Source organism: Podarcis liolepis, assembly GCF_965112155.1.
Source record: "Podarcis liolepis genome assembly, chromosome: 4".
Taxonomy (NCBI): domain Eukaryota; kingdom Metazoa; phylum Chordata; class Lepidosauria; order Squamata; family Lacertidae; genus Podarcis; species Podarcis liolepis.
Genome location: NC_139558.1, coordinates 52738340 through 52754248, shown reverse-complemented (window position 1 = coordinate 52754248; position 15909 = coordinate 52738340). Strand labels below are relative to the sequence as shown.

Here is a 15909-nt window from a genome sequence, read left to right as displayed (position 1 = left end):
CTCAGACCGTCCGCGGGCCGGATTGAGAAGGCGATTGGGCCGGATCTGGCCCCCGGGCCTTAGTTTGCCTACCCATGGTGTACGTGCATGAAGAGAGAGAGAGAGAGAAAGAAACTAACCTCTTTGTACTGTGTTGAATGCAGAAAGGCACTGCTGACAGATGATAGTATATATCATGTTGGAAGGTGAGCAGGTGAATGAACCCTTGATGTAATGGCTAATTTGGTGCTACCTCAGTGGGGTCAGAGTCAGCACCTGGATTCATAGCAGGATCTGGTCCCTGTGCTTGTGTCTTTCTTGGGTGGCTTACTGTTGCTTGTGAGTAACTATTCCAGATTAGGGGGCCCCTCTGTAATTGTTGACCTTTCCATTTGGACTTCTGAATGCTCTGTTTTCATTGCTCTCTGGAATCATTGGTTGACCTACTTGGATGTTACAGTGAGCCTGTATTGGGAAGGGAGACATAGCACCTCTGACTGCCATGGGTTTAACTGTCCTGATGTAGGAGGTCTTGCCAGCTTAAGTTTAGGCCAGGGGTCACCAGCTTAAGTTTAGACTGGGAGTCACCAGCATAGTGCCCAGAGGCTTTTCCTGGTGCCCACACAGTCCCCTCCTCTGGTGAAATTAGACTGGTGTGTGATGTCCACAATAGTTTCTCCAGTTTGCAAATGCACTCACAGGCCCCAAAAGGTTGTGGCAGCAATCGATGAATCTCATACTCCAACATACGATAGATTAAACTTCCAAATGGCACCTTGCTGATGCAGAGTAGTTAAGCAGTCTCAGAGGCAGCTGTTCCCTAGAAAGAGAAAGATCACACTTACTGCTTGTGAAGGTCATATATTATATATTTTTTCTATATGTCAATCTAATCAACAGCTATAGTTATTCTTTCTGGACAAAGATTCAAGGTAAGTAGAAAATTATCATATACTTTCAGGCTTTGCCCTGCTTTCTGTTAATAAAATTGTTTTTGGGGTGTCCGCTTTATATTAGATTTATGGTTTATGTAGATTAAAGTATATTAGTGTATGTAATCATTCTCAACTACCTTATATAAAACAGAATCTATCACTTCCTCCCTAGTGTGCACTTACCATGGTGAGCCCATGCTACTTATTCATATTGAACTTGCCCGTAAGCAATAAAATCAGTGCACAAAATATCCACCCCAAGAACTCGTAGAATGAGAAACAGGAGCTCCCACCCTGCCCCCACCCTCTTCATAATAGAATCAATTCTCTATTTAACACAGTGAATTGTTTCAAATTTCAGTCCTCATGCCCTCATTGAACAGCCGCTTCATCTTTGAAATATCCAAAATTCTGAAATTTACAAGGCCTTTTAAAAAAAACTATAAATGAAGCAATTAAACCTCCAGATTGGAGGATGTAAACCTTTAAAGGCCTCTTTATAGAATTTCAAAAGAAAGAGGGGGTTATATTTAGCAGGTGTGGCAGCCCACGCAAGACATTTCATTGAGAGAGAGCCTGACATTATCCAGTAACAAATACTTAAATTAATATAAAACATCTTCTGGAGAGACCTTTTTCCTTCCTTCCTTCCTTCCTTTTTTTAATAAATGCTGGGTGATCATAACCCTTTAGGTGAAATCCTTATGCACGCGCGTGCACACACACACACACACACACACACACACACACGGCACTATACTCAATTACTTTAAAATCCCCTTGACTTCTTGCAGGGTCAGAATTTCACCCCTTGCAGTTCCCTCAAATGAGAAAAGTACAGTCACACATACACACAAATCAAAAGACCTTTATAAAAAGGAAATCTAATTCAAAGTGACTTCAGGAGAGTAAGGAAGATGAAGGGCATGAATAAATTGTGCTATTTTCTTATAAGCTAGCGTCTTTTTTCTGCCTCAAAATCATTCCTTCATTGGGAGAGGAAGAGGAGAGCAAATGATCAAATGGAAAGAAATCGTAATAATAATAATAAATTTTTATTTATACCCCGCCCTCCCCAGCCAAGACCGGGCTCAGGGCGGCTAACAACCAATAATAAAAACAAGTTGATTAAAATACAATTTTAAAAAGACTAAAATACAACATTAAAACATTAGGACGCAGCCTCTTCACAGGAGGAGAAAGGAAAAAGAAAGAGGGGGAGGGAATCAAACTGATTCTAAGCCAAAGGCCAGGTGGAACAACTCTGTCTTACAGGCCCTGCGGAAAGAAATCAGATCCCAGAGCATTCCACCAGGCCGGAGCCAGTGTTGAGAAGGCCCTGGCTCTCGTTGAGGCTAATCTAACTTCCTTAGGGCCCGGACCTCTAGGGTGTTGCTATATATGGACCTTAAGATCCTCCGTGGGGCATACCAGGAGAGGCGGTCCCGTAGGTACGAGGGTCCTAGGCTGTGAAGGGCTTTAAAGGTCAAAGGTAAAGGTAAAGGTACCCCTGCCCGTACGGGCCAGTCTTGACAGACTCTAGGGTTGTGCGCTCATCTCACTCTAGAGGCCAGGAGCCGGCACCGTCCGCAGACACTTCCAGGTCACGGGGCCAGTGTGACATAGCTGCTCTGGCGAGCCTGCACCAGCGCAGCACATGGAACGTCGTTTACCTTCCCGCTATAAAGTGGTACCTATTTATCTACTTGCACTTTTAAGGGTGCTTTCAAACTGCTAGGTGGGCAGGAGCTGGGACCGAAAGACGGGAGCTCACCCCGCCATGGGGATTTGAACCATCGACCATACGATTGGCAAGTCCTAGGCACTGTGGTTTTACCCACAGTGCCACCCGCGTCCCTCAAAGGTCAAAACCAGCACCTTAAATCTGACCCTGTACTCCACCGGGAGCCAGTGCAGCTGGAAAAGCACTGGGTGAATATGCTCCCATGGCAGAGACCCCTTGAGGAGCCTCACTGCAGCATTCTGCAGCCGCTGGAGTTTCTGGGACAGCTTCAAGGGCAGCCCTGCATAGAGCGAATTACATTAGTCAAGCCTGGAGGTGACCGTTGCATGGATCACTGTGGCCAGGTCGGGGCGGGAAAGGTAAGGGACCAACTGCTTGATGCGGCGAAGGTGGAAAAATGTCCCCTTGGCTGTTGCTGTAACCTGCGCCTCCATGGAAAGGGAGGTGTCAAGGATTATACCCAAACTCTTAACGGAAGGCAATGGCACTAATTGGGTCCCCGCAAGAGAAGGGAGTTGGTCCCTCATCCCCATACCATCCCAACCCAGCCAGAGGACCTCTGTCTTTGAAGGATTTAGTTTCAATCGGCTCCCACGAAACCATCCAGCCACAGCTTCCAAACATCTGGTCAGTGTGTCCGGGATCGAGTCGGTATGGCCATCCATCAGCAGATAGAGCTGAGTGTCATCAGCATATTGGTGACAGCCCAGCCCAAAGCTCCGGACAATCTGGGCAAGGGGGCACATAAAGCATCGGGGAGAGGATTATGTCCTGCGGCACTCCACACACCAAGGAGTGGCGCGACAACATCTCCCTCCCTAGTGCCACCCTCTGTCCCCGACCAGAGATAGCACAGCCATTTACGGGCTATGCCCTGTATTCCCAAGTCGGCGAGGCGGTGGTCCAAAAGATTGTGATCGACCATGTCAAAGGCTGCTGACAAATCTAAGAGAATCAGCAGTCCCGACCCGCCTTGATCCAGTTGTCTGCGGAGATCATCTGTTAGGGCGACCAGAGTCATCTTGGTCCCAAAACCAGGAAATGAAATAAATGCTGCCTTCTGCATAGAGCTTTGGCCAGTCATCTTAGTTTGGAGATGGTGTGGGTGTGCTTCCTAAGTGGGGATAGGATAAATAACAGCAGTTTGTCCACCTTTTGTCCCCATTCTGCTCTCAGCTCTCACCTATCTAGAATCATCATGAAGGCTTTGCATTACACAGTGACAATACTGCCGAGGTATCGTGCCACTGTGGAATGCACAGCCTTCATGATGATACTGGGCATTTAAATCCTTAGTGGTGATGTAAATCATATTTTAAAGTTAGCCTACCCTATTTCCTTAAAAAGAGTCCTCTATGAAGATGCTTAAATTTTATAGCTCGGGATACACTTTTGATTTGATTTGTTCACCAAGCATCAGCAGGGTTACAGTCCTTTGGTTGTACATGCTGCAAATCTTCTTTCTTCAAATTAGGTAGATTATTCATTTTAATGTTGTGGCAGAAGTACAAGAGGAACTGCCCTGGAGAAGTGCCAGCTGATTAACTACTCCTGCTACACTCATCTATTGACAGAGTACCTTGATTCCTTCAATGGCTTCTTCAGTCCAAGAAACCACCATGTCTTCATTAAGTGTTTGCAGTTCGAAAGCACACCACATGACCCGGGAAAACTGTCTACGGACAAACATCGGCTCCCTCGGCCAGTAAAGTGAGATGAGCGCCACAACTCCAGAGTCTTTCGCGACTGGACTTAACTGTCAGGGTCCTTTACCTTTATCTTTAAGATAAAGTAACAACACCTATGTTTAGGTGGTAGCCATGTTGGTCTGAACAATTTTAAAATTTTAAAATTTTTAAAATGTCCAGTAGCACATTAGAGACCGACTAAGTTTGTTCTGGGTATAAGCTTTCATGTGCATGCACACTTCTTCAGATACCTATGTTGTTCCTGCCAGCACAATACTAAAAATTAAACCCATATGTCAACCAAACAGCATGGGATCAATGTCCCATGGAACTGCGTTTGGCGTGTGTAAAATGCATATGAGTAGATTATTATCTTTACACACAGTAAATCTGGCCCCATACAGAGGATCACAAACCTTATCCAACAACGACCATTTCAATGTAAAAAGTTCTTGTTGATGTACTGGACACAGCTTCATTCTGAGCCAGACAGTTTTCTGCTTGTGAATGCAGCAGGATGGCTGGTCTCGAAATAGTCTTTATACTGCACCAAGGCCATTTAGACTAGCATGGTGTGTTGCTCCCAAACAATTGAGAACTTTCATCAAACAGATCTCATGTTCTTCTATTGTCCTACCAAATACTATTGAGTCTTCAAGATACACAAGTACTTCAAGGAATTTCATGCTCCCACAACTTTCTCCATCAGTTTTTAAAATGTAGCTGGAGCCCCAGTTACTACTTGAAGCATCCTTTCAAACTGGATAGATGCCCAGAAAACAGATGAGAGCAATTTGTGCACTGTCTCCTTCTACCATAGCAATTTAATGGTAGCTGCACATGAGATACTACTAACTTCCAGTCAAACTGCCTGATCCACCATCTATTCAAGGCAAGGCATTGGTTTAAAGTCCTGTAATCAACACAAAGCTATATGGCACCTTATTTTTTTGCACACTGTTAAATAGGTGATGACTCTGGGCCATGGATTCCTTAGTCTAGATTGTTCAGAATGGTCAGTTAATGTTTCTTCATGGGAGCTAATTGTTAGAAGAGCTTCCCTTCTATCCTCTGATCTCTCCTTATATTAATCAGTAGCTGTCAGGGCCTTCAGAAATGAGCTTCTCTTCTAGCTAAGAGGAAGGGGCTGATGTAAGGTATAAGTAAGTGAAGCAGCAGCTGTTTGGGAGAAGGAAGGGTGAGGGTGGGGGGGTATGTGATTTTGTTGAAAGCGCAGGCCTTTCTGGGAATCTGATGTGGGGCAAAGACTCTTGTGCCTTGCAGAAGTGCCTGCTCTTTGACTCTGCTTACACTTTACTTTGTAAATAAAGAAAATATCTCAAAAATGCCATAAATCCCATGTTCACATTTCCAAAAGAAACCAAACCTACCTGCACTGATCAGGGAATTGTGGAGTGTTACCTAAAAGCAGCCATTCTATCAGGCTGCAGATGAAGTAAAAGCAGCACTATTTGAGCACTTCTCTTGAGAGACTCGTTGCTTTTGATCCTCCTTCAACTGTCCCCTAGTGGCAGCTATTCCATCAGGCTACCTGAACCAATTCCATCCCAGCTGGTTGCTAAAAAAATTGTTACATTTTAAAACTGGTACCTATGCTTACTTTATATCCTTTCCTCACCCCATTTATTTTCCCTCATGTGCCATGTCTATTAGATTGAAAGCCTAAAGGTAGGAACTGTCTTACTCCTGATCTCTGTAAGCCATGCCTTTTCAGCTCTCCAAAGTCTTTCTCAGTCCTTCTATCAGAGATCCTTACCATTGGAAAATACATTTGGGACATTCCACTGGAGACATGCTGACGTTGGCAACATTTCATCCCAGATTCTAAATGGAAAATATTGAGAAAACAATGACAAAATGAGCTGGATAATGTTTGAAGGTAACATCTGGAGACTTCGGGACTGTGCTGACAAACCTGGAATGGGAGAAGACATCATGTGTAAATTAAAACCAGAAAATCAAGTCACACAATTGACACCGACTCTCTGTATTGGATTTAAGGTTAAATAGAGTGTCATCCTAATCTCCCTGTGTAGATGGCTGGGGGAAGGGTGCAGGACAGTGCATTCATTGCTTCTCTGCTACCATTGGTCAGCACTCCCACTGTGGTGGAGGCCTCTAGTTTTGTCACGGTGGATGAGAAGTTATTGCCTCTGGTTCCCCTGCCAGTGGTAGCAGAGGATTGGAGACATTGGCTTCTTTAGATCCAAAGCTCCATGAACCCCGCAAGGGGTCTAATCCTCATGCCCCCTCATGGCCCTGTAAAAATAAGAAAGAAAACTGCCCCATTCTGGCTGGCATAAGCAAGTGGGATTTTGAATGTGGTGAAATATCCACTGGTCTGTGCCACCCTAGTTCTTCAGTAGGATTGCTCTGGAGATTGTACTTGCTTCCCATTTAAATCGCTGGTAAAAGTTTGTCATCATGATGCAAGTTGCATTGATCTCCAGTAAGAACTAACCTAGTTTGCATCCACTCAATGCAATCCAAGCAACAGCATGCCAGAAGCTAAGAAAAGGTGTATCACAATAAATATGCCTGAAGAACAAATCACTCCAGGCAACTCAGGCATGTGAGCCAAACCATGAAGTTGCAGGGAGGGGGTGGAGAATGTGGAAAATGCAAAGTAATCTAATATGCCTCCGAATACCAGTTGCAGTGAATCACAGCTGAGCAGAGTGCTCTTGCACTCATGTACAGCTTGCAAGCTTCCCGCAAGCATGTGGTCAGCCAGCCTGTGAGAAGAGGATGCTGGACTAGAAGGGCCATTGGCCTGATCCAGCAGACTCGTCTTATGTTCGCTATCATTTATTTTATTTGTTGTTTTGGCCATCACACCAAAACACAAAAGTAAATTCCCTTCAGGACATGCCATTCTTACATCGGTCTGATCTAACCATTCAGATTGTTCGGCTTTGGTCTAGAAGTATCATCTGCAGGGCATGAAGCGCAGATTTTGATAAATGTCTTTATCAAATGATCATGCAAATGATCAGTGCAAATGATCGTGATTTTGTCTAAAACATTTGGCAAGTATGGCTGCTGCAGTTTAAGTCTTCCGCACACGCAGTAGTTCCCAGTAACACATGGTGACCACAAAGGGTTCCATAAAATTGAATAATGCATAACCCCTATCAACTGGCATGGTGTGCAAAAAAAAGACAATATGAAACACATTGTACATCTGTCACTGAGCTCTAGTGACAAATTTACGCAGGATAAATCAAGGAAACAAATTTTTATTTTTTTGCCGGGGGGTGGGAATCACAAACATATTTATTATTTTAACCAAGAGAATCAGTTTACCATTATGTGTGCTTCCACTAAAGCTCCAGTTGTAAGCTGGACTTGGAAGTCAATATTATTGGATTCATATTAGTTTTTGTTTTATATTTATAATCACCCTGTAAGACATAATGCAATCAAAGGCAGATTTAGGGCAGCATGACCAGTTCCTCCACACTGGGTGTGGAGCCTAGGGGGCATTGCAGGGCATCACAATTTTGACATAGTGAATTGAGTCTTCTTCTTCTTTGGCGATCACTTGTAGCCGAGTAAGATTGTCTTCCATAAACACAGTTTTAACAATGTATCCATAAGTGACTATGGAGGCCAATTCTGGATCCACACGTCCTTCCACAGTGGGGACATTGGTTTCCGGGCGGGAGTTGATCATGGTGTGGAATTGCCAAGCGTGCCTTCCTCTTAGCACATTTCTCCCTTGCATCCTGATTTCAAGTGTCTTCAAAGCCCATGACACCTTTGGTAAAGGCTGTTCTCCAACTGGAGCGCTCGCAGGCCAGTGTTTCCCAGTTGTCAGTGTTTATACTACATTTTTTAAAATTTGCCTTGAGACAGTCTTTAAACCTCTTTTGTTCACCACCAGCATTATGCTTTCCATTTTTAAGTTTGGAATAGAGTAGTTGCTTTGGAAGACAATGATCAGGCATCCGTACAACATGACCAGTCCAACAAAGTTGATGTTGAAGAATCATTACTTCAACACTGGTGATCTTTACTTCTTCCAGTACACTGGTATTAGTTAGCCTGTCTTCCCAAGTGATGTGTATTTTTTTCCGGAAACACCGTTGATGGAATCTTTCGAGGAGTTGGAGATGGCATTTGTAAGTGGTTCATGTTTCACAGGCATACATTAAGATTGGTAGTACAATAGCTTTGTAAACAAGTATTTTGGTTTCCCTGTGAATGTCCCAGTCCTCAAACACTCTGCACTTCAATTGGGAGAAAGCCGCACTCGCAGAGCTCAGGCGATGCTGGATTTTGGCATCAGTGTTGGCCCTTGTGGAAAGATAACTGCCTAGGTAGGAGAAGTGATTGACATTTTCCAACGTTACACCACTGAGTTGGATTTGTGGCACTGCAGAGGGGTTATTTTGTACTTGTTGGTGCAGCACTTTGATTTTTTGGATGTTGAGTGATAGGCCAAGCTTTTCGTAAGCTTCTGCAAAGATATTTAGGATGGTTTGGAGGTCATCCTCTGAGTGTGCACACACTACGTTGTCACCAGCATACTGAAGCTCTATGGTGGAAGTTACGTCTCTCTGCTTTCAGCCTCCTCAGATTGAAGAGCTTTCCATCTGTTCGATATATGATTTCTACTCTGGTGGGGAGTTTCCCTTCGACAAAGTCATGGGAAAGATCATGGCAATGAAAATAATGAATAGAGTTGGGGCAATAACACCATCCTGTTTAACACCTGATCCCACTGAGAATGGTTCACTTTGAGAGCCATTGTTATCTGCGATTGTTGCTGTCATATTAGCATGGAGGAGCCAAATGATGTTTACATATTTATCTGGGCAGCCAATTTTCAGAAGGACAGTCCACAGGGCATTACGATTTACAGTGTCAAAAGCCTTAGTCAGGTCAATAAATGCCATATACAGGGGATGGTTTTGTTCTCTGCATTTTTCTTGAAGCTGTCGAGTGGTGAAAATCATGCCCACTGTCCCCTTAGAAAACCATTTTGGGATTCAGGAAGGGTCACCTTGGATATTGTTAAGAGATGGTTTGCTAAGATCCTTGCAAGAATTTTGCCAGCCGCAGCTAATAGACAGCTGCCTCGATAGTTTCCACAATCAGTTCTGTCACCTTTTTTAAAGAGATTGATCATTTTGGCATCCCCAAAGTCTGCTGGGATCTCTTCTCTTTCCCAGATTTTTTCAATGAGCTTGTGAAGTTGTTGTGTAAGTACAGTTCCACCCACTTTGAAGATTTCAGCAGGTATCCCATCAGGTCCACTGGCTTTGTTGTTTTTCATTTGGTTAATAGCTGTACACAACTCTCCCAGATTTGAAGATACTGCAAGCTCATCTCTAACTTGTTTTTGCGGAATTTGTGAGAGGACCTCATCAGCTATGGGGGAGTTGCTGTTAAGGAGATGTTGGTAATGTTCTTTCCAGAGCAGTGCAATAGCTTCTTTATCTTTTAGAAGTGTGATACCGTCTGCTGAGCGTAGGGGGCATATGCCATGATTTATTGGTCCATAGACGGTCTTTGTGGCTTTAAAGAAACTCTGTGCGTCATGAGTGTCAGCTAAGTGCTGGATCTCTTAAGCTTTTTTTATCTACGAGGTGTTTTTTAGTTCTCTGGTTCTTCTTTGAACCTCAGCCTTAGCGTTGGCATAGGTGGCATCTTAGTGGCACAGTTTCTATCTCTGTGCTAGATCTGAAAGGCCTTCCTTTTCTTGTCAATCATGCGTTCAATCTCACTGTCATTCTCATCAAACCAGTCCTGGTGTTTCTTGGTTTGGTATCCAATAGTTTGTTCACAGGCTGCAATAATGGATGTTTTTGGTTTGGTCCAGTGTTCCTCGATGTTATCAGGGAATTCTGAAAGCAGATGGCCCTTAAGAGTGAATTGAGTAGAATGGAAAGCAAGAGGCAAGAGATGCTGAATTTTGGCCTTTCACACTGACATGCTGAAATTGCAAATGTCCACACATGCTGATGCCATATTTATATATTAAAAGAACTGTTCCTGAAATTATATTTTAACTGGATTCACGTTTGTTTGTTGTTATGCATTTATATCCAGTCCTGATCAGGAAAGATTCTCAGTACAAAAACTAAATAAAATCAAGGTGATTAGTACAAATTAACCATTTGTTAAATTGTTTCCTTGGGCCAGCCTGAAATTTCAGTATATTGTGCAATTAGCCCTATCTGCTAACACACTGCAAAGGAAATTGTGCAAATCTTCCAGCTGCCATTGGAAAGAATAAGGAAACTCTTCTGAGTGGGAAAGTTCAGGGTACCTATTAAAGCCCACAGGCCAGAAAAAATAGCCGGTTTAGGATAATGGTGCTTGTTTTAGCATTGCAGAAAGATTAATGAGAAATGTGGGAGCATTTTTCTAATATTCTTAAAGTTTGCCATATAAAAGAAAGTAGGGTTGCCCCCTCCCACAGTGGACAGTGATATTTTAGGTGAAAATACTTCACCTAAATTTCACTGCTCTTTCAGCTTTACCTCTCTTTGTTTAAGATGTAGCAAGATGGCTCTTCAAGGCTAAAGAGAAAGTTGCCAAACTCAGAGGAGTATCTATGCAGTTTCGCTTGTCATTCTCATATTTATTGCTTTAGGAAGAATTCAAACAAATCTGTATACTGGTTATGAAAAAATAATGGTTTTGAAAGGGCATATTTAATACAAGCCTAAAGTATCAGCTATCTATAAATCCTTGTATCTTTAATACAATCCTGAAGCATTAACTATCAGTTGTAAAGATTGCACTACCAAGAAAACAAAGCATCAACTCTCATATCATGATTTGAAAAGACAAACATACTTTTGTGAGGGGAGAGGGGGGAGTCTGTTTTCTACGTTTAAGATAATCATTCCAGCAGTTGCCTTCACTATTAAAATCAAAGAAACGAACATTTCCTCTATGAAAATAACTAGAATCCAGCAATTGTATGAAAAGCTGACAGTCATGCTAATGTCACCTATCACACATTTGGATAGCATTCATTAAAAAGATTCCCTAGTTTTAAAAATGACATTTTAAACCAAAGCAGAGAGGAGTAGATTGACACATCCCTTTCTCTGATCACAACCTTTTTGACATGAGTTGGACATTTGAGCGGTTTCTCCAAGCTGCTTTGACAGGAACGGAATAACATGTTTTTTCTCTCTGGAAGGAGCTCTTATGCTGCACTTCTGTACACACTTACCTAGGAGTAAGTCCCAGTGAACTCAGTTGGAGTTGTTCCTGAGTAGACCTGAATAATATTGTGCTGCTAGGTTGTAATCCAATACACGCTTATCTGGGAGTGAATCCCACTGATTTCAGTGGGACTTTTTTCAAGTAAAAAAGAACCTCAGTGGGTGTGAATAGATATATTCTTTCTGAATCCACTAGCGGTCTGGATCAGTCTCAAACTTATGGTAGAAAAGCCTCAAAAGTATGAGACATTTGATCCAGGGAACAGCCTGATAATTCTGATGTTTGGCTGAGATTTATCTAAATTGTCATAAGATTCCTTAGTGATCAAAACAAGGATACAGATCTCATGAAAAGAACTCTTTTCATGGTATGTTGGTACCAGAGCCTCCAGGCTTGGTAAAAACTCTGAGGAGCAGAGGAATTAAACCACCACCAAAATAAGTTCAATAAACTGGTGTCCTACTGTGTTCACACTGCAGTGTGAGAAGGAGGACATTTTATCCAGCCATTGGACCCAGGATTGAACTGACACTTTATTTTTCAAATTAACATTTTTAGTTAATGAATGAATACTTTGTTGCAGTCAATGACCAGCTTGCACAGAGAATAAAAATATGACACCCTCCAAATAAGACAAGCAGGTGTAAATAAAACAAGTTAACCATCAGTTTCAGATTGTACCAGAATTAAATCAAGTACAAGTCAATTGATCTTGCACTTTAGCTGTAATGTAATAGCAAAACAAAGACCTTTTTTTTGTAATTGCAGGAATGTTGTTGATTAGGCCAGTCTTTGCTACCTGGTGTCCAGGTATTTTGGACTACAACTCTCATCAACACCATATCCTGGCAAGGGCTGATACAATTTGTAGTCCAAAACATCTGGAGAGCAAATGATTAACTTAAGTAGGTTTTGATAGGTCTACCTAGTCTGGATCTAACCCGTGATAGGTACTTTCTCTAACAAGGGTCATTAAATTATTTCTATCCTAATATTGTTGCAAAAATTACAGTATAACAATACATGCAATATTTAATAAGGAAATAAATTGCATAGCAAGATAGAGGGGCTATGCCATTTCATATTAAAAAAATGCATATAATGTTCTACCCTCCCCAATGAAAAACTCCCTGCAGTGGAAAGTTACTGTATCAGAAGAATTGTAGCTGTTTTCCATGCTGCTTTAAAAATGGGGCCCAGCCAAACCCCATTCAGGAGAGTATTCCTATAACCTGGATGTTGTGATGGGAAAGGCCAGTTCTTTCTTTCCCACTAGCTGAGCTGCTCGTCAGAGATAGAGCAAGAAGGCTCTCAGAAGCATGAGAAGAGGCTCATATGAACAGAGGCAATGTGGATCATGCTATCCTTCAAGATGAAGAATGCTTTGGATGGAAAATGTGGCAGATTAGAAGAATAATCTTCATTTCACAGGGGAAGGGGCGGAAATCTGTTTGGAAGCAGAAGATGGGAAGTTTCTCAATATTTCTCCCAGAACAGAAGAATTAACCTGGAAATAAATGATGATAAAACCAAAGGCTTGAGTAGAAAACAGTAAGAAATAACACAGACCAGATGGATATGTCTGCATACCTGAGACGCTTAATTTCAAAGAAAAGAATTTAAGGGCTGTGAAGAGAAGAAAGGGACTAACATGAGAAATAAGAACACTGCAACAGCTGAAATGTAAATACCTGTGAATAAGCCAGTTTGAACTGAAAGCAACCAGTTGTGTGACCCTTTCCACTCCTGTCAGCAAAGCAGAATAGGATCACAACAAAATCCTTTGATGCAATTGAGCATTATCATGGCACAGCACAATGTCATGCTGAAGTAACTTCAAGTCACCATAGACCTATGTGGTCATAAAATGATGTTAGCATGAGGTGTGCAATGGGCAAAGATGGAGTGTGATTGGCGGGGGGAGTGGCTGAGTTAGAATTTGTGCTGGAATGCTTCCTCAAGGGCTGGTTCCACCCACTTTGCTGGTTCAAAAATATGTAAAGAACCTGGCTGAAACCACACCCATTGCAACCACTGGACTCAGACATCAACCCTCTCCACACTCCTCCAGTCATGACAGAGGAGGGGATTCGAACTGAGCATACATTTGTCTGTCTATAATATCTGAAATGTCTCATGAAATAATTTCTCTAGGTGTGACACACATAAAAGAGAAGAACATACAAGCACGGGAGAAGCACATACATACCTAAGGTGTCCACTTCTGCAGTGTCAAGAAAGAGGAAATGAAAAATAGTGTGCAGAAAAGATTCCTAATTTGCACAAAATGTGCATATGTTGATCTATATGTATTTATCATCATCTTTATTATTTACTGAATTTATATACCGATCTATACCCACAGGTCTCAGGGCATAGAAACCCAACATATAGCCAGCACAATAATGCAAGCACTGTATAAAACAAAACAAAACAAAACAAAAAACACAGCAGACTAAAACAACCATCAAATACATCAGAACTGCCAACTGGACCACAGTGATCTAAAACCAGGTCTTAAAATGCTTGGGAGAACAGAAAAGACTTAAGCTGATGCTGAAAAGGTACCAGGTTAGCTTCCCTAAGGGGAGCATTCGAGGGTTGATTTGTACAACTTATGGCTACATTGTTCTGCCTCCACACCTGTAGAGCTGTGAGTAGTCTAGAGCACGTGGAAAGTTGATGATGGGGAACTTTAATGTAAAGGCAATATTTAGACTACCTGTATGTGTGCAACTTACCTCCAAGTAAACATGGCCAAAGGTTTCGAACCTCAGCAATATACAGTCCAAGGGCAACAACTATGGCCAGGTCTAGAGCCTGGAAACTGACTAATTTTGCAGTTGAAATGAACATATAGGATGCAGACCACTGCAACATTATAGCGAATGGAAATAAAAAGTTGTGCCCCACCCCTGCTCATGAGTGGCAAAATGAAAACAGAGAAGGTTGCACAGTTTGGTTTTCCAAAATGAAAACAAACAAGCAACAACATATGACTGTGGTTTTGGGAGGCATGGTCATTGCGACATTTCAAACTCTAACAAGATTTTGGGATAAACATGGGAAAAAATACAGTTCCGAGAAATAACTGAATTTCATTGAGTTACATTGTATTTGATAGTTTTTAATGTTTGCAAGACACCTTGAGCCTAAAGCGACAATGCGGAGTATCCAATTTCAAATAAATAAAACTTTTGCTCATGCAGCATACATGCATCTCTTCGTTAGAGGAAATAAATGACATGGCTGAAATAAAAGATGCTGTAAGAAATAAAGCCTGTAAGTCAGCAGCAAACTGTAAGTCAGTGTCAAAAACTGCCCCCAGTGATCTGTGAAATCATTTTTAAATCTTTTTTTCCCTCCCCAGAGATAAGATTTACTGTTAAAGTACATACTGTGTATGTTTGGAAGTATAATAAAGTTGGAAGGTTTTCCATAGAGACTTCTTTCTTGTTCAAATCAGCCCTGATTATAAACACTTTCTGCATGAGATGCACCTGGTTTTTGAACAGCATCTATTGTTTCATTTTCCTTCAGTCCCTAAAGCAGCCTTATAAATTCTACAGCAGTGTAAATAATGTTTCTCTCTCTCTCTCTCTCTCTCTCTCTCTCTCTCTCTCTCTCCAGTCTCTCCCTCCCTCTCGGTTCATGCCCCCTCCTTTTTCATCTGAACTGAACCACACCTCTCTAAAAATACTCACTTTTTAATGAAAACCATATTTTTAAAGTCATTGTTTGTGTGTGTGCATGACCTGCTGAAAAGCTTGCAGAGTCTTTAATGTCAGTTTCAGATGACACGTGTCTTAAGAAGTCTGGGATCCAGCCCTTGTCTGGGCCTGGGAGATCTGTCCCAAATCTTTATGAGAAAGACGGACAAAAAAAAACTTCTGGTTTTGGCATTTTGTATTGGAGCCTGTTTTAGGCTCAGAAGGCAGGGAGGGGGCAGGCAGAGGGGGGAGAACCAGCAACGTAGAGTCTAGACAGAAGAGATTGGGTTGAAATCTGGAAGCTATTCAGTGAGGCTACAGCACATGGCAGCTTGACTGCAGAAAGGGATCACGTTACACTGCCTAATTACACATGAAAAATGTACACATCACTCCTCTTAAATGCTTGGAAAAATAGATGTTCAGATGGCAATTGTGAACTGCAGCTACACAGGCAGTTTGCACATAACTGGAACATTTCAGAAACTGACATTTTACAACCAAAGTCCTTTCTCTCCTCCCTCCCCCACCGTCTTGTGTTTTAAAATGCATGTCTCCCAATATGTTAGTAAAGTAAATTGCATTTAAAAAAAGTTCTACAACTACTACTATTACTACTACTACTAAAAATAATTTCTAAATGT

At 42.0% G+C, this 15909-nt stretch overlaps 1 long non-coding RNA gene across 1 annotated transcript; it reads right to left on the bottom strand.

Annotated features, from left to right (window-relative positions):
- Positions 1-462: 462 nt before the first annotated feature.
- On the bottom strand, positions 463-15286 carry LOC310705526. The gene is made up of 3 exons (XR_014525366.1): positions 15260-15286; positions 6124-6191; positions 463-792 (listed from the first exon to the last, which is right to left on the bottom strand). It is a non-coding gene; the product is annotated as an uncharacterized lncRNA (long non-coding RNA).
- Between the last annotated feature and the right edge of the window lie 623 nt (positions 15287-15909).